We start from the raw sequence: 19,824 nt of genomic DNA, 5'->3' as shown, positions 1-19,824 counted from the left end.
AAATTTTTAACGCCTAAATATTACTAACATAGATGTAATAAACATATATTCTAAGTTTCATTAAAATATTATGACTACTTCCGGTTTTATAGGTCAATGAAATTGCCTATGGGAGTTTCAATGTTAAACAAAAATCACGCATGGTTCGTTTTCTCAAAAGGTTTTCAAGTAATTGCTACAATATTTCATCTTTATAATGACACACACAATCCGCAGACCTGAAAAAGTTTTGGGTAGACAACTCAAAAAAATTAGGGATCTGCAGGGGCCAACGTGCAAAACAGCCTTTTAGCTGTAACTTTTTTACCTTTCATCCGATTTTAAATTTTTTTTCAGTTTATTGTTTAGAATAAAGAGTACAATTTTAAAATTATGGTCCGAAGGGCCACCTTTTGAGTCCTTATAGGGGTTTGAAGGACCTAAAGATCAGAACTTGTTCAAATTTCAAAAATATTTTTAGAAAGAGTTGTCTCGCTTTGTTGTAAGAATAAGGAGCATAAATACTGTAGGCATACCAAATTTGGTGTCCGGGAAATGAATACTTACTTCAATATTTTTTTTGGAAAATATTTTTCTGGAAATTAGAAATATAGCTACCTGTAAAGTTCTGGAGTTATCTTTCTTTTTACATTGCACTACTCATAAGTTGCTATCTAAGCAACTTGGGATACCAAGGCGTTTAGAACACTTGGAAATAAACTAGAGAATATTTTTTTTTAAACATTTTATTAAAAGGGGATAATGGGGCTGTCGAAAAGCCCTTACTTTTTGTTGAAGACAAAAAAAGTTCTAGTTATTATTATTATTTTTCTCGACAGATTTTTGTCAACGATTTTTTGAAAACTGGAAGCAATATTGATACAATTTTGGAACGGTCTTACAGCAAATCTCTTATTTCATGGAATGTAAGGTTTTTGATTTCCGGTTCCAGTACTTCCGGTTTTTACAAGGAAAAATGTAAAAATTGATTAAAACGCGATGCTTTGTTTAGTGTTTATATTAGAATGTTCAACTTTTAGAATTAGATGCATCTTGTCTTGCTGTACAAAATTGTAAGTGTACACAACTTTCTATATCTTACCGTTTTTGAGATATAGAGTCCTAAACTTTGAAAAAGGGGGGATGAGAAAACAAAAAAATTCAAATGACCTCTAAAAAAATTTTTAACGCCTAAATATTACTAACATAGATGTAATAAACATATATTCTAAGTTTCATTAAAATATTATGACTACTTCCGGTTTTATAGGTCAATGAAATTGCCTATGGGAGTTTCAATGTTAAACAAAAATCACGCATGGTTCGTTTTCTCAAAAGGTTTTCAAGTAATTGCTACAATATTTCATCTTTATAATGACACACACAATCCGCAGACCTGAAAAAGTTTTGGGTAGACAACTCAAAAAAATTAGGGATCTGCAGGGGCCAACGTGCAAAACAGCCTTTTAGCTGTAACTTTTTTACCTTTCATCCGATTTTAAATTTTTTTTCAGTTTATTGTTTAGAATAAAGAGTACAATTTTAAAATTATGGTCCGAAGGGCCACCTTTTGAGTCCTTATAGGGGTTTGAAGGACCTAAAGATCAGAACTTGTTCAAATTTCAAAAATATTTTTAGAAAGAGTTGTCTCGCTTTGTTGTAAGAATAAGGAGCATAAATACTGTAGGCATACCAAATTTGGTGTCCGGGAAATGAATACTTACTTCAATATTTTTTTTGGAAAATATTTTTCTGGAAATTAGAAATATAGCTACCTGTAAAGTTCTGGAGTTATCTTTCTTTTTACATTGCACTACTCATAAGTTGCTATCTAAGCAACTTGGGATACCAAGGCGTTTAGAACACTTGGAAATAAACTAGAGAATATTTTTTTTTAAACATTTTATTAAAAGGGGATAATGGGGCTGTCGAAAAGCCCTTACTTTTTGTTGAAGACAAAAAAAAGTTCTAGTTATTAGGGCTTTTCGACTTTCGGTCGAAAAGACCTATTGTTTTTGTCTTTTTAGGGCTTTTCGACTTTCGGTCGAAAAGACCTATTGTTATTCTTCTGTTTATTATTATTCTTATTCTCGACAAAGTTTCGTCAGCGATTTTTTGAAAACCCAAAAACATATTAAAACAAGAATGCTATAATCTAATAGCACCTTTTTATGACACGCGTATGTAAGGTTTTGGACCTCCGGTTCCGGCACTTCCGGTTTTGAGAAGGAAAATACTAAAAATATTTTGAAACATAATATCTTTATTATTTTTTGAGTTAGAGCATTCAAATTTTAGAATTAGATGCATCTTGTCCAGTTGTACAAAATCGTAAGCGTAAGCATTCCTCTATCTCTTACCATTTTTGAGATATTAAGGCTCGAACTTGAGAAAAGGGGGGATGTAAAACCAAAAAAATTTCAAAAACTCTTCAAATTTTTATAAGACGCCAAAACATTGTTTAGATAGAACTATTTAACATATATTCCAAGTTTGAATAAAAGATATTGAGTACTTCCGGTTTTATGAGCCTATGAAAAATTGTCTATGGGAGTTTCAATGTTAAACTAAAATCACGCGTGTCACGTTTTCTCAAAAAGTTTTGGAGTAATTATTACAACATTTTTTTTTTATAATGACACAACCAATGCGCAGACCGGAAAAGTTTCTGGGTAGACAATTCGAAAGAATAAGGGATCTGCAGGGGCCAACGTTCAAAACAGCCCTTTAGCTGTAACTTTTTTACCTTTCATTCAATTTCCAAAATATTTTCAGTTTATTGTTCAGAATAAGGAGTGCAATCTTAAAATTATGCTCCGAGGGGCCACTTTTTGACTCCTTATAGGGGTTTTGAAAGCCCAAAGATCATCACTTGTTGAAATTTCAAATTTTTTTTTAGTAAGAGTTATCTCGCTTTGTTGTAAGAATGTAGAGCATACATACTATAGGCATACAAAGTTTTGTGTCCGAGGAATGAATACTTACTTCAAAATGATTTTTTGAAAATATTCCTCTGGAAATTAGAAGTGTAGCTACCTGTAAAATTCTGGAGTTATCTTTCTTTTCACATTGCACGACTCATAAGATCATATCCAAGCAACTGGGGGTTTAGAACACTTGGAAAAAACTTAGAGAATATTTTTTTTTTTAACATTTAATTAAAAAGGGATAATGGGGCTGTCGAAAAGCCCTTACTTTTTGTTGAAGACAAAAAAAGTTCTAGTTTTATTATTATTAGGGCTTTTCGACTTTCGGTCGAAAAGACCTATTGTTTTTGTCTTTTTTTATTATTAGGGCTTTTCGACTTTCGGTCGAAAAGACCTATTGTTATTCTTCTGTTTATTATTATTCTTATTCTCGACAAAGTTTCGTCAGCGATTTTTTGAAAACCGAAAAACATATTAAAACAAGAATGCTATAATCTTATAGCACCTTAATATGACACGCGTATGTAAGGTTTTGGACTTCCGGTTCCGGCACTTCCGGTTTTGACAAGGGAAATACTAAAAATTCATTGAAACATAATATCTTTATTATTTTTTGAGTTAGAGCATTCAAATTTAAGAATTAGATGCATCTTGTCCAGTTGTACAAAATCGTAAGCGTAGGCATTCCTCTATCTCTAACAATTTTTGAGATATTAAGGCTCGAACTTGAGAAAAGGGGGGATATAAAACCAAAAAAATTTCAAAAACCCTTCAAATTTTTATAAGACGCCAAAACATTGTTTAGATAGAACTATTTAACATATATTCCAAGTTTGAATAAAAGATATTGAGTACTTCCGGTTTTATGAGCCTATGAAAAATTGTCTATGGGAGTTTCAATGTTAAACTAAAATCACGCGTGTCACGTTTTCTCAAAAAGTTTTGGAGTAATTATTACAACATTTTTTTTTAATAATGACACAACCAATGCGCAGACCGGAAAAGTTTTTGGGTAAACAATTCGAAAGAATAAGGGATCTGCAGGGGCCAACGTTCAAAGCAGCCCTTTAGCTGTAACTTTTTTACCTTTCATCTAACTTCCAAAATTATTTCAGTTTATTGTTCAGAATAAAGAGTACAATCTAAAAATTATGCTCCGAGGGGCCACTTTTTGACTCCTTATAGGGGTTTTGAAAGCCCAAAGATCATCACTTGTTGAAATTTCAAATTTTTTTTTAGTAAGAGTTATCTCGCTTTGTTGTAAGAATGTAGAGCATACATACTATAGGCATACTAAGTTTTGTGTCCGAGGAATGAATACTTGCTTCAAAATGATTTTTTGAAAATATTCCTCTGGAAATTAGAAGTGTAGCTACCTGTAAAATTCTGGAGTTATCTTTCTTTTCACATTGCACTACTCATAAGATCATATCCAAGCAACTGGGGATACCAAGGCGTTTAGAACACTTGGAAAAAACTTAGAGAATAATTTTTTTTTGAACATTTAATAAAAAAGGGATAATGGGGCTGTCGAAAAGCCCTTACTTTTTGTTGAAGACAAAAAAAGTTCTAGTTATTAGGGCTTTTCGACTTTCGGTCGAAAAGACCTATTGTTATTGTTTTTTTTTAGGGCTTTTCGACTTTCGGTCGAAAAGACCTATTGTTATTCTGATGTTTTATTATTATTATTAGGGCTTTTCGACTTTCGGTCGAAAAGACCTATTGTTTTTGTCTTTTTTTATTATTATTATTTTAAGACAAATTTCTGTCAGCGATTTTTTGAAAACTGGAAGGAATATTGATACAAGTATAAATTGGTCTTACAGCAAATGTATCAGTCTATGAAATACAAGGTTTTGAAGTTCCGGTTCCGGTACCTTCTGTTTTTACAAGGAAAATTGCAAAAATTGTTTGAAACTCAATTCTTTATTTATTTTTTAATGTAGAGCATTCAAATTTTAGATTTACGTTTATCATAAATAGTTGAACAAAAGTGTAAGCGTAGACAACTTTCTATCTCTTACTGTTTTTGAGATATTAAGTCCTAAACTTTAAAAAAAGGGGGATGAAAAAACAAAAAAATTCAAATGACCTTAAAAAATTTATTTGACGCCTGAATAGTATTATGATAGAAGTAATTAACATATATTCCAAGTTTCATTGAATAGTATTGAGTACTTCCTGTTTTATGAGCCGATGAAAATTGTCTACGGGAGTTTCTATGTTAAATTGAATTCACGCGTGTAACGTTCTCTCAAACAGTTATCATGCAAATATTTTTATATTTAATATTTGCAATAAGGGACCTGATGCGCAGACCGGAAAAGGTCCTGGAAAAAAACGTCTGAAAAATAAGGGATCTGTCGGGGTCAGTATTAAAAACAGCCCTTTAGCTGTATCTTTTTTATTATTCATCCGATTTTCAAAATCTTTTCGGTTAATAGTTTAGAATAAAGAGTACAATTTAAAAATTATGGTCCGAGGGGCCACTTTTTGACTCCTTTTAGGGGTTTGAAGGACATAAAGATCACAACTTGTTTAAATTTCAAAATTATTTCTTGGAAGAGTTATCTCGCTTTGCTCTACGAATGTAGAGTACAAATACTCTTAGCATACCAAGTTTTGCGTCCAAGGAATGAATACTTACTTTGGAATTATTTTTTGAAAATATTCTTCTAAAAATTACAGGTGTAGCTACTTGTTAAATTCTGGAGTTATCTTTCTTTTCACACTGCAGTACTCATAAATTCCTATCTAAGAACCTGGTTATACCGAGGCGATTAGAAAATTTGCAAATAGATTAGAGATATTTTTTGTTTGACACTTTAAATAAAAAAGGGAAACTGGGGCTGTCGAAAAGCCCTTACTTTTTGTTGAAGACAAAAAAAGTTCTAGTTAGGGCTTTTCGACTTTCGGTCGAAAAGACCTATTGTTATTCTGATGTTTTATTATTATTATTATTATTAGGGCTTTTCGACTTTCGGTCGAAAAGACCTATTGTTTTTGTTCTGTTTTATTAGGGCTTTTCGACTTTCGGTCGAAAAGACCTATTGTTATTCTGATGTTTTATTATTATTATTATTATTATTATTATTATTATTATTATTCTTTTTCTCGACAGAATTTCCGTCAGCGATTTTTTGAGAATGGAAAGGATTTCAGAAATAATTATGCAATAGTCTTATAGCATTTTTAAATGTCACCAGTATGTAAGGTTTTGGATTTCCGGTTCCGGTACTTCCGGTTCACACAAGCAAAATAGTAGAAATTGAATGAATCAATCTATTGTTTTTATTTTTAAAGGAAATTCGTTGTAATTTTACAGTTAGATCAATCATGTCGAGTTGTTTAAAAAGTAAAGCGGCGGCGAGTTTGTATCTCTTATCAGTTTTGAGAATTTAAGCCTCAAACTTGAGAAAAGGGGGGATGAAAAAATAAAAAACTCAGAAAAGCTTAGGAATGTTCTAAGGATAGATATTGTTTAAATAGATGTAATTAAGATATATTCCAAGTTTCATTGAATAGTATTGAGTACTTCCGGTTTTATTAGCCGATGAAAATTGTCTAGGGGAGTTTCTATGTTAAATTGAATTCACGCATGTAACGTTTTCTCAAACAGTTTTCAAGCAAATATTTTTATATTTTGTATTTGCAATTAGGAATCTAATGCGCAGACCGGAAAAGGTCCTGGGAAAAAAATTCAAAAAAATAAGGGATCTGAAGGGGTTAATATTGAAAACAACTCTTTAGCTGTAACTTTTTTATTGTTTATCCGATTTTCAAAATCTTTTCGGTTTATAGTTCAGAATAAAGAGTACAATATAAAAATTATGGTCCGAGGGGGCACTTTTTGACTCCTTGTAGGGGTTTTAAGGGTCTGAAAATGATAACTTTATCGCAATTCAATTTCAAGAGTTATCTCGCTTTCCTCAATAAATGATTATGATAGATGTTGTTTAAAAAGACGTAATTAAGATATATTCCAAGTTTCATTGAATAGTATTGAGTACTTCCGGTGTTATGAGCCGATGAAAATTGTCTATGGGAGTTTCTATGTTAAATTGAATTCACGCATGTAACGTTTTCTCAAACAGTTTTTAAGCAAATATTTTTATATTTTGTACTTGTAATGAGGGACTAAATGCGCAGACCGGAAAAGGTCTGAGGAAAAAAATTCCGAAAAATAAGGGACCTGAAGGGGTCAGTATTAAAAACAACCCTTTAGCTATATTTTTTTTATTACTCATCCAATTTTCAAACTCTTTTCATTGGTTTAGAATAAAGAGTACAATTTAAAAATAATGGTCCAAAAGGCCACTTTTTGACTCTTTATAGGGGTTTTAAGGGCCTGAAAATGATAACTTTATCACATTTCAAAAAAAATTAAAATTCAAGAGTTATCTCGCTTTGCTCAATGAATGATGAGCATTAGAGCTTTTGGCATACCAAAACTCCTGAATCTTAAATGAGTACTTTCTTATATATGAATTTTTAGAACTTTTATTTCAGGAAAAAAACGATACAGTTGGATAAAAAATTCTGAAGTTGTCTTTCTTTGGGCATTTAATTTCTTAAATGTTAACGTGTGGGTATATGCTCATGATATTTTCCTAATTTTTAATATACAGATTCTGAGAGAAAATATGATAAATTTAGATCAGGGGTTTTATGGGCTGTCGAAAAGCCCTTCCTTTTTGTTGGAGACAAAAATAGGTCTAGTTATTATTAGGGCTTTTCGACTTTCGGTCGAAAAGACCTATTGTTTTTGTTCTGTTTTATTAGGGCTTTTCGACTTTCGGTCGAAAAGACCTATTGTTATTCTTCTGTTTCTTATTATTATTCTTATGCTCGACAGAATTTCCGTCAGCGATTTTTTGAAAACGCGATAGAATTTTGAAACAATTATACAATAGTCTTACAGCATCTCTGAGTGACACGCGTATGTAAGGTTTTGGACTTCCGGTTCCGGCACTTCCGGTTTTGACGAGGAAAATACTAAAAATTCATTGATGCACAATATCTTTATTATATTTATAGTTAGAACATTCAAGTTTAAGAATTAGATGTATCTTGTCATGATGTACAAAATCATAAGCGTAGCCATTTCTCTATCTCTTACCGTTTTTGAGATATTAGGGCTCAAACTTGAGATAAGGGGGGATGAAACAGAATTTTTTTTTTAAAAACCTTAGGAATTTTATAAGATGCCGAGACATTGTTCAGATAGAAGTATTCAAGATATATTCCAAGTTTCAATAAAATATATTGAGTACTTCCGGTTTTATGAGCCTATGAAAAATTGTCTATGGGAGTTTCAATGTTAAACTAAAATCACGCGTCGTTCGTTTTCTCAAAAAGTTTACAAGTTAACATTACAATATTTCAGATTTATAATGGTACGCACAATGCGCAGACTGGAAAAGTTTTTGGGTACACAATTAAAAAAAAATAGGGATCTGCAAGGGCCAACGTACGAAACAGCCCTTTAGCTGTAACTTTTTTATTTCTTTTCCGATTTAAAAAATCTTTTCAGTTTATTGTTCAAAATGAAGAGTATAATCTTAAAATTATGGTCCGAGGGGCCACTTTTTGAGTCCTTATAGGGATTAGGAAGGCCCAAAGATCATCATTTGTTTAAATTTCAAAATGTTTTTTAGTAAGAGTTATCTCGCTTTGCTGTAAGAATGTGGAGCATGAATACTATAGGCATACCAAGTTTTGTGTCCGAGGAATGAATACTTACTTCAATATGATTTTTTGAAAATATTCCTCTGAAAATTACAAGTGTAGATACTTGTTAAATTCTGGAGTTATCTTTCTTTTCACACTGCACTACTCATAAGTTCCTATCTAAGCAACTAGGGATACCAAGGCGTTAAGAACACTTTGAAATAAATTAGAGAATAATTTTTTTGTAACATTTAATTGAAAAGGGATAATGGGGCTGTCGAAAAGCCCTTACTTTTTGTTGAAGACAAAAAAAGTTCTAGTTATTATTATTTTTCTTTTTCTCGACAGAATTTCCGTCAGCAATTTTTTGAAAACGGAAAGGATTATAGAAATAAATATACAATAGTCTTATAGCATTTTTAAATGTCACCAGTATGTAAGGTTTTGGATTTCCGGTTCCGGTACTTCCGGTTCACACAAGCAAAATAGTAGAAATTAAATGAATCAATATGTTGTTTCTATTTTAAAAGGAAATTCGTTGTAATTTTAGAGTTAGATCAACCATGTCGAGTTGTTTAAAAAGTAAACCGGCGGCGAGTTTCTATCTCTTATCAGTTTTGAGATTTTAGGCCTCAAACTTGAGAAAAGGGGGGATGAAAAAATAAAAAAACTCAGAAAAGCTTAGGAATGTTCTAAAACGGATATATATTGTTCAAATAGACGTAATTAAGATATATTCCAAGTTTCATTAAATAGTATTGAGTACTTTCGGTTTTATGAGCCGATGAAAATTGTCTATGGGAGTTTCTATGTTAAATTGAATTCACGCATGTAACGTTTTCTCAAACAGTTTTCAAGCAAATATTTTTATATTTTGTATTTGCAATAAGGGACCTAATGCGCAGACCGGAAAAGGTGTTGGGAAAAAAGTTCTAAAAGATAAGGGATCTAAAGGGGTCAATATCAAAAACGGCCCTTTAGCTGTAACTTTTTTATTGTTTATCCGATTTTCAAAATCTTTTCGGTTTATAGTTTGGAATAAAGAGTACAATATAAAAAATATGGTCCGAGGGGGCACTTTTTGACTCCTTATAGGGGTTTTAAGGGCCTGAAAATGATAACTTTATCACATTCCATAAAATTCAAATTCAAGAGTTATCTCGCTTTGCTCAATGAATGATTAGCATTAGAGCTTTTGGCATACCAAAACTCTTGAATCTTAAATGAGTACTTTCTTATATATGAATTTTTAGAACTTTTATTTCAGGAAACAAACGATATAGTTGGATAAAAAATTCTGAAGTTGTCTTTCTTTGGGCATTTAATTTCTGAAATGCTAACGTGTGGGTATAAGCTCATGATATTTTCCTAATTTTGAATATACAGATTCTGAGAGAAAATATGATAAATTTAATTTAGGGGTTTTAAGGGCTGTCGAAAAGCCCTTCCTTTTTGTTGGAGACAAAAATAGGTCTAGTTATTAGGGCTTTTCGACTTTCGGTCGAAAAGACCTATTGTTATTCTTCTGTTTTATTATTATTTTTTATTTCTCGACAAACTTTCGTCAGCGATTTTTTTAAAACGGAAAGGAATATTGAAACAATTATGGAATGGACAAATTGCATTTCTAAATGGCACGCGTATGTCTCTTTTTGGACTTCCGGTTCCGGAACTTCCGGTTTACACAAGGAAAATACAAGAAATAAAAAGAATCAATATATTGTTTTTATTTCTAGAGGAATTTCGTTGTAATTTTAGAGTTAGATTAACCTTGTTGAGTTGTTTAAGAAGTTTAGTGGCGGCGAGTTTCTATCTCTTATCAGTTTTGAAATTTTAGGCCGCTAACTTGAGAAAAGGGGGGATGACAAAACAAAAAATTCAGAAAAAGCTTAGGAATGCTATAAAACAGATAGGTATTGTTTAAATAGAAGTAATTAAGATATATTCCAAGTTTCATTGAATAGTATTGAGTACTTCCGGTTTTATGAGCCGATGAAAATTGTCTATGGGAGTTTCTGTGTTAAATTGAATTCACGCGTGTAACGTTTTCTCAAACAGTTATCAAGCAAATATTTTTATATTTAGTATTTGCAATAAGGGACCTAATGCGCAGACCGGAAAAGGTCCTGGAAAAGAACTTCTGAAAAATAAGGGATCTGCAGGGGTCAGTATTAAAAACAGCCCTTTAGCTGTATCTTTTTTATTATTCATCCGATTTTCAAAATCTTTTCGGTTAATAGTACAAAATAAAGAGTACAATTTAAAAATTATGGTCCGAGGGGCCACTTTTTGACTCCTTATAGGGGTTTGAAGGGTCTAAAGATCATTACTTTTTTAAATTTCAAAATTATTTTTTGGAAGATTTATCTCGCTTTGCTCTAAGAATGTATAGCACAAATACTCTTAGCATACCAAGTTTTGCGTCCAAGGTATGAATACTTACTTTAAAATGATTTTTTTGAAAATATTCTAATGGAAATTTGATGTGTAGCTACTTGTTAAGTTCTGGAGTTATCTTTCTTTTCACACTGCAATACCCATGAATTCCTATCTAAGCAACTGGTTATACCAAGGTGTTCAGAAAATTTGGAAATAGATAAGACAAATTTTTTTAAACATTAAAAAAGGAAACTAGGGCTGTCGAAAAGCCCTTACTTTTTGTTGGAGACAAAAAAAGTTCTAGTTATTATTATTCTTTTTCTCGACAGATTTTCCGTCAGCGATTTTTTGAAAACGGAAAGGATTTCAGAAATAACTATACATTAGTCTTATAGCATTTTTAAATGTCACCAGTATGTAAGGTTTTGGATTTCCGGTTCCGTTACTTCCGGTTTACACAAACAAAATAGTAGAAATTAAATGAATCAATATATTGTTTTTATTTTTAAAGGAAATTCGTTGTAATTTTACAGTTAGATCAACCATGTCGAGTTGTATAAAAAGTAAAGCGTCGGCGAGTTTCTATCTCTTATCAGTTTTGAGATTTTAGGCCTCAAACTTGAGAAAAGGGGGGATGAAAAAATAAAAAACTCAGAAAAGCTCAGGATTGTTCTTAGACGGATATACATTGTTTATATAGATGTTATTAAGATATATTCCAAGTTTCATTGAATAGTATTGAGTACTTCCGGTTTTATGAGCCGATGAAAACTGTCTATGGGAGTTTCTATGTTAAATTGAATTCACGCATGTAACGTTTTCTCAAACAGTTTTCAAGCAAATATTTTTATATCTTGTATTTGCAATAAGGGACCTAATGCGCAGACCGGAAAAGGTCCTGGGAAAAAAGTTCTAAAAGATAAGGGATCTAAAGGGGTCAATATCAAAAACGGCCCTTTAGCTGTAACTTTTTTATTGTTTATCCGATTTTCAAAATCTTTTCGGTTTATAGTTTGGAATAAAGAGTGCAATTGAAAAAATATGGTCCGAGGGGGCACTTTTTGACTCCTTATAGGGGTTTTAAGGGTCTGAAAATGATAACTTTATCACATTCCAAAAAATTCAAATTCAAGAGTTATCTCGCTTTGCTCAATGAATGATTAGCATTAGAGCTTTTGGCATACCAAAACTCTTGAATCTTAAATGAGTACTTTCTTATATATGAATTTTTAGAACTTTTATTTCAGGAAACAAACGATATAGTTGGATAAAAAATTCTGAAGTTGTCTTTCTTTGGGCATTTAATTTCTGAAATGCTAACGTGTGGGTATATGCTCATGATATTTTCCTAATTTTTAATATACAGATTCTGACAGAAAATATTATAAATTTAATTAAGGGGTTTTAAGGGCTGTCGAAAAGCCCTTCCTTTTTGTTGGAGACAAAAATAGGTCTAGTTAGGGCTTTTCGACTTTCGGTCGAAAAGACCTATTGTTATTCTGATGTTTCTTATTATTCTTTTTCTCGACAGAATTTCCGTCAGCGATTATTTGAAAACGGAAAGACATATTGAAAAAATTATGCAACAGTCTTATAGGACTTTTAAATGACACGCGTATGTAAGGTTTTGGACATCCGGTTCCGGCACTTCCGGTTTTGAAAAGGGAAATGCTAAAAATTCATTGAAGCTCAAAATCTCCATTATTTTTTTAGATAGAGCATTCAAGTTTTAGAATTAGATTCATCTTGTATAGATGTACAAAATCTTTAGTGTTGGCATTTCTGTATCTCTTACCCTTTTCGAGATATTAGGGCTCAAACTTGAGAAAAGGGGGGATGAAAAACAAAATCTTTTTTTAGAAACCTTAGATATTTTATAAGACGCCTAAATATTGTTTAAATAGACCTATTTAACATATATTCCAAGTTTGAATAAAAAATATTGAGTGCTTCCGGTTTTATGAGCCTATGAAAAATTGTCTATGGGAGTTTCAGTGTTAAACTAAAATCACGCGTCGTTCGTTTTCTCAAAAACTGTTCTAGTTAACATTACAATATTTCAGATGTATAATAATACACACAATGCACAGACCGGAAAAGTTTTTGGGTAGATAATTCGAGAAATTTGGGGATCTGAAGGGGCCAGCATATAAAACAACCCTTTAGCTGTAACTTTTTTATTTCTCATTTGATTTTAAAAATGTTTTCAGTTTATTGTTTACAATAAAGAGTACAATCTTAAAATTATGGTCCGATGGGCCACTTTTTGACTCCTTATAGGGGTTTGGAAGGCAAAAGATCATTACTTGTTTAAATTTCAATTTCATTTTAGTAAGAGCTATCTCGCTTTGCTGTTAGAATGTAGAGCATAAGTACTATAGGCATACCAAGTTTTGTGTCCGAGAAAAGAATACTTACTTCAATATGATTTTTTGAAAATATTCCTCTGGAAATTCGAAGTGTAGCTACCTGTAAAATTCTGGAGTTATCTTTCTTTTCACATTGCACTACTCGTAAGTTCCTATCTAAGCAACTGGGGATACAAAGGCGTTTAAAACACTTGAAAATAAATTATAATTTTTTTTTTTTTTGAACATTTAATTAATAAGGGATAATGGGGCTGTCGAAAAGCCCTTACTTTTTGTTGAAGACAAAAAAAGTTCTAGTTATTATTATTATTATACTCGACAGTTTTTTGTCAGTGATTTTATGAAAACTAGAAGACACGACGATACAATTATGCATGGATCTTATAGCAAATCTATCAATCTATGGAATGTAAGGTTTTGGATTTCCGCTTTTGGTACTTCCGGTTTTTACAAGGAAAATTGTAAAAAATATATTAAACAAAATATTTTGTTTATTTTTTGAGTTAGAGCAATTAAATTTTAGAATTAAATGCATCATGGCTAAATGTACTAATTCGTAAGCGTAGACATTTTTCTATATCTTACCGTTTTTGAGATATAAGGCTTCAAACTTTAGAAAAGGGGGGTGAACAAAATAAAAAAATTCAAATGAAATTAAAAATTATATTTGACGCCTTGACATTATTAAGATTAAAGTAATTAAGATATATTTTAAGTTCCAGTAAAAAATATTGACTACTTCCGGTTTTATAAGTCGATGAAAATCGTCTATGGGAATTTCAGTGTAAAACTAAAATCACGCGTCATTCGTTTTCTCAAAAAGTGTGTAAGTAAAAATTACAATATTTCTTTTGTGTAATGACACTACCAATGCGCAGACCGGAAAAGTTTTTGGGTAGACAATTCGAAAAAAAAAAGGGATCTGCAGGGGCCAACGTACAAAACAGCCCTTTAGTTGTAACTTTTTTACTTTTCATCTGATATTAAAAATCTTTTCAGTTTATTGTTTAAAATAAAGAGTTCTCTTTTAAAATTATGGTCCGAGGGGCCACTTTTTGACTTCTTATAGGGGTTTGGAGGGCCCAAAGACCATCACTGGTTGAAATTTCAAAATGTTTTTTAGTAAGATTTATCTCGCTTTGATGTAAGAATGCAGAGCATAAGTACTATAGGCATACCAAGTTTTGTGTCCCAGGAATGAATACTTTCTTCAAAATGATTTTTTGAAAATATTCCTTTGGAAATTAGAAGTGTAGCTACCTGTAAAGTTCTGGAGTTATCTTTCTTTTCACATTGCACTACTCATAAGTTCCTATCTTAGCAACTGGAGATACCAAGGCGTTTAGAACACTTGGAAATAAATTAGAGAATGATTTTTTTTTAACATTTAATTAAAAAGGGATAATGGGGCTGTCGAAAAGCCCTTACTTTTTGTTGAAGACAAAAAAAAGTTCTAGTTATTATTATTATTTTTCTCGACAGATTTCTGTCAGCGATTTTTTGAAAACTGGAAGGTATATTGATACAATTTTTAGACGGTCTTACAGCAAATCTATCAATCTATGGAATGTAAGGTTTTTAATTTCCGGTTCCGGTACTTCCGGTTTATACAAGGAAAAATGTAAAAATTGATTAAAACGCTATATTTTGTTTAGTTTTTAAATCAGAATGTTCAAATTTTAGAATTAGATGCATCTTGTCTTTTTGTACAAAACTGTCAGCGTAGACATCTTTCTATATCTTACCGTTTTTGAGATATAAAGTCCTAAACTTTAGAAAAGGGGGGATGAGAAAGCAAAACAATTTAAATGACCTTTAAAAAATTATTTAACGCCAAAATATTATTAACATAGATGGAATTAACATGTATTCTAAGTTTCATTAAAATATATTGACTACTTCCGGTTTTATAGGTCAATGAAAATCGCCTATGGGAGTTTCAATGTTAAACAAAAATCACGCGTGGTTCGTTTTCTCAAAAGGTTTTCAAGTAATTGCTACAATATTTCATCTTTATAATGACACACACAATCCGCAGACCTGAAAAAGTTTTGGGTAGACAACTCGAAAAAATTAGGGATCTGCAGGGGCCAACGTGCAAAACAGCCTTTTAGCTGTAACTTTTTTACCTTTCATCCGATTTTAAAAATCTTTTCAGTTTATTGTTTAGAATAAAGAGTACAATTTTAAAATTATGGTCCGAGGGGCCACTTTTTGACTCCTTATAGGGGTTTGAAGGACCTAAAGATCAGAATTTGTTCAAATTTCAAATTTTTTTTTTAGGAAGAGTTGTCTCGCTTTGTTGTAAGAATAAGGAGCATTAATACTGTAGGCATACTAAATTTGGTGTCCAGGGAATAAATATTTACTTCAATATGATTTTTTGAAAATATTTTTCTGGAAATTAAAAGTGTAGCTACCTGTAAAGTTCTGGAGTTATCTTTCTTTTCACATTGCACTACTCCTAAGTTGCTATCTAAGCAACTTGGGATACCAAGGCGTTTAGAACACTTGGAAATAAACTAGAGAATATTTTTTTAAACATTTAATTAAAAGTGGATAATGGGGCTGTCGAAAAGCCCTTACTTTTTGTTGAAGACAAAAAAAAGTTCTAGTTATTATTATTTTTCTCGACAGATTTCTGTCAGCGATTTTTTGAAAACTGGAAGTTATATTGATACAGTTTTGTGACGGTCTTACCGCAAATCTATCAATCTATGGAATGTAAGGTTTTTAACTTCCGGTTCCGGTACTTCCGGTTTTTACAAGGAAAAATGTAAAAATTGATTAAAACGCAATACTTTGTTTAGTTTCTATATTAGAATGTTCAACTTTTAGAATTAGATGCATCTTGTCTTTCTGTACAAAATTGTCAGCGTAGACAACTTTCTATATCTTACCGTTTTTGAGATATAAAGTCCTAAACTTTAGAAAAGGGGGGATGAGAAAGCAAAAAAATTTAAATGACCTTTAAAAAATTATTTAACGCCTAAATATTTTTAACATAGATGTAATTAACATATATTCTAAGTTTCAATAAAATATATTCACTACTTCCGGTTTTATAGGTCAATGAAAATCACCTACGGGAGTTTCAATGTTAAACAAAAATCACGCGTGGTTCGTTTTCTCAAAAGGTTTTCAAGTAATTGCTACAATATTTCATTTTTATAATGACACACACAATCTGCAGACCTGAAAAAGTTTTGGGTAGACAACTCGAAAAAATTAGGGATCTGCAGGGGCCAACGTGCAAAACAGCCTTTTAGCTGTAACTTTTTTACCTTTCATCCGATTTTAAAAATCTTTTCAGTTTATTGTTAAGAATAAAGAGTACAATTTAAAAATTATGGTCCGAGGGGCCACTTTTTGAGTCCTTAAAGGTGTTTGAAGGACCTAAAGATCAGAACTTGTTCAAATTGCAATTTTTTTTTTTTAGAAAGAGTTGTCTCGCTTTGTTGTAAGAATAAGGAGCATGAATACTGTAGGCATACCAAATTTGGTGTCCGGGGAATGAATACTTACTTCAATATGATTTTTTGAAAATATTTTTCTGGAAATTAGAAATATAGCTACCTGTAAAGTTCTGGAGTTATCTTTCTTTTCACATTGCACTACTCATCAGTTGCTATCTAAGCAACTTGGGATACCAAGGCGTTTAGAACACTTGGAAATAAACTAGAGAATATTTTTTTTGAACATTTAATTAAAAGGGGATAATGGGGCTGTCGAAAAGCCCTTACTTTTTGTTGAAGACAAAAAAAAGTTCTAGTTATTATTATTATTTTTCTCGACAGATTTCTGTCAGCGATTTTTTTAAAAACTGGAAGATATATTAATACACTTTTTGAACGGTCTTACAGCAAATCTATCAATCTATGGAATGTAAGGTTTTTAACTTCCGGTTCCGGTACTTCCGGTTTTTAAAAGGAAAAATGTAAAAATTGATTAAACCGCAATACTTTGTTTATTTTTTATATTAGAATGTTCAACTTTTAGAATTAGATGCATCTTGTCCTTCTGTACAAAATTGTCAGCGTAGACAACTTACTATATCTTACCGTTTTTGAGATATAAAGTCCTAAACTTTAGAAAAAGGGGGGATGAGAAAGCAAAAAAATTTTAATGAGCTTTAAAAAATTATTTAACCCCTAAATATTACTAACATAGATGTAATTAACATATATTCTAAGTTTCAATAAAATATATTGACTACTTCCGGTTTTATAGGTCAATGAAAATCGCCTACGGGAGTTTCAATGTTAAACAAAAATCACTCGTGGTTCGTTTTCTCAAAAGGTTTTCAAGTAATTGCTACAGTATTTCATTTTTGTAATGACACACACAATCCGCAGACCTGAAAAAGTTTTGGGTAGACAACTCGAAAAAATTAGGGATCTGCAGGGACCAACGTGCAAAACAGCCTTTTAGCTGTAACTTTTTTACCTTTCATCCGATTTTAAAAATCTTTTCAGTTTATTGTTTAGAATAAAAAGTACAATTTAAAAATTATGGTCCGAGGGGCCACTTTTTGAGTCCTTATAGGGGTTTGAAGGACCTAAAGATCAGAACTTGTTCAAATTTCAAATCATTTTTTAGAAAGAGTTGTCTCGCTTTGTTGTAAGAATAAGGAGCATTAATACTGTAGGCATACCAAATTTGGTGTCCGGGGAATGAATACTTACTTCATAATGATTTTTTGAAAATATTTTTCTGGAAATTAGAAATATAGCTACATGTAAAGTTCTGGAGTTATCTTTCTTTTCACATTGCACTACTCATAAGTTGCTATCTAAGCAACTTGGGATACCAAGGCGTTTAGAACACTTGGAAATAAACTAGAGAATATTTTTTTTTGAACATTTAATTAAAAGGGGATAATGGGGCTGTCGAAAAGCCCTTACTTTTTGTTGAAGACAAAAAAAGGTTCTAGTTATTATTATTTTTCTCGACAGATTTTTGTCAGCGATTTTTTAAAAACTGGAAGCAATATTGATACAATTTTGGAACGGTCTGACAGCAAATCTCTTATTCCATGGAATGTAAGGTTTTTGATTTCCGGTTCCGGTACTTCCGGTTTTTACAAGGAAAAATGTAAAAATTGATTAAAACGCAATGCTTTGTTTAGTGTTTATATTAGAATGTTCAGCTTTTAGAATTAGATGCATCTTGTCTTGCTGTACAAAATTGTAAGCGTACACAACTTTCTATATCTTACTGTTTTTGAGATACAGAGTCCTAAACTTTGAAAAAGGGGGGATGAGAAAACAAAAAAATTCAAATGACCTCTAAAAAATTATTTAACGCTTAAATATTACTAACATAGATGTAATAAACATATATTCTAAGTTTCATTAAAATATTATGACTACTTCCGGTTTTATAGGTCAATGAAATCGCCTATGGGAGTTGCAATGTTAAACAAAAATCACACGTGGTTCGTTTTCTCAAAAGGTTTTCAAGTAATTGCTACAATATTTCATCTTTATAATAACACACACAATCCGCAGACCTGAAAAAGTTTTGGGTAGACAACTCAAAAAAATTAGGGATCTGCAGGGGCCAACGTGCAAAACAGCCTTTTAGCTGTAACTTTTTTACCTTTCATCCGATTTTCAATTTTTTTTTCAGTTTATTGTTTAGAATAAAGAGTACAATTTAAAAATTATGGTCCGAAGGGCCACTTTTTGAGTCCTAATAGGGGTTTGAAGGACCTAAAGATCAGAACTTGTTCAAATTTCAAATTTTTTTTAGAAAGAGTTGTCTCGCTTTGTTGTAAGAATAAGGAGCATGAATACTGTAGGCATACCAAATTTGGTGTCCGGGGAATGAATACTTACTTCAATATGATTTTTTGAATATAATTTTCTGGAAATTAGAAATATAGCTACCTGTAAAGTTCTGGAGTTATCTTTCTTTTCACATTGCACTACTCATAAGTTGCTATCTAAGCAACTTGGGATACCAAGGCGTTTAGAACACTTGGAAATAAACTAGAGAATATTTTTTTAAAACATTTTATTAAAAGGGGATAATGGGGCTGTCGAAAAGCCCTTACTTTTTGTTGAAGACAAAAAAAAGTTCTAGTTATTATTCTATATTCTCGACAGAATTTCCGTCAGCGATTTTTTGAAAACGGAAAGGAATATTTAAACAATAATTCAATAGTCTTATAGCAATTGTTGATGACACGCGTATGTAAGGTTTTGGACTTCCGGTTCCGACACTTCCGGTTTTGACAAGGAAAATACTAAAAATTCATTGAAACGTAATATCTTTATTATGTTTTAAGTTAGAGCATTCAAATTTAAGAATTAGATGCATCTTGTCCAGTTGTACAAAATCGTAAGCGTAGTCATTCCTCTATCTCTTATCATTTTTGAGATATTAAAGCTCGAACTTGAGAAAAGGGGGGTGAAAAAGAATTTTTTTTTTTAAACCATAGAAATTTTATAAGACGCCTAAACATTGTTTAGATAGCACTATTTAACATATATTCC

The sequence above is a fragment of the Magallana gigas genome, chromosome 4 (genome assembly GCF_963853765.1).
Source record: "Magallana gigas chromosome 4, xbMagGiga1.1, whole genome shotgun sequence".
Classification (NCBI taxonomy): Eukaryota; Metazoa; Mollusca; class Bivalvia; order Ostreida; family Ostreidae; genus Magallana; species Magallana gigas.
The sequence above is the reverse complement of the archived record's forward strand: the minus strand, read 5'-3'. Positions refer to the sequence as shown.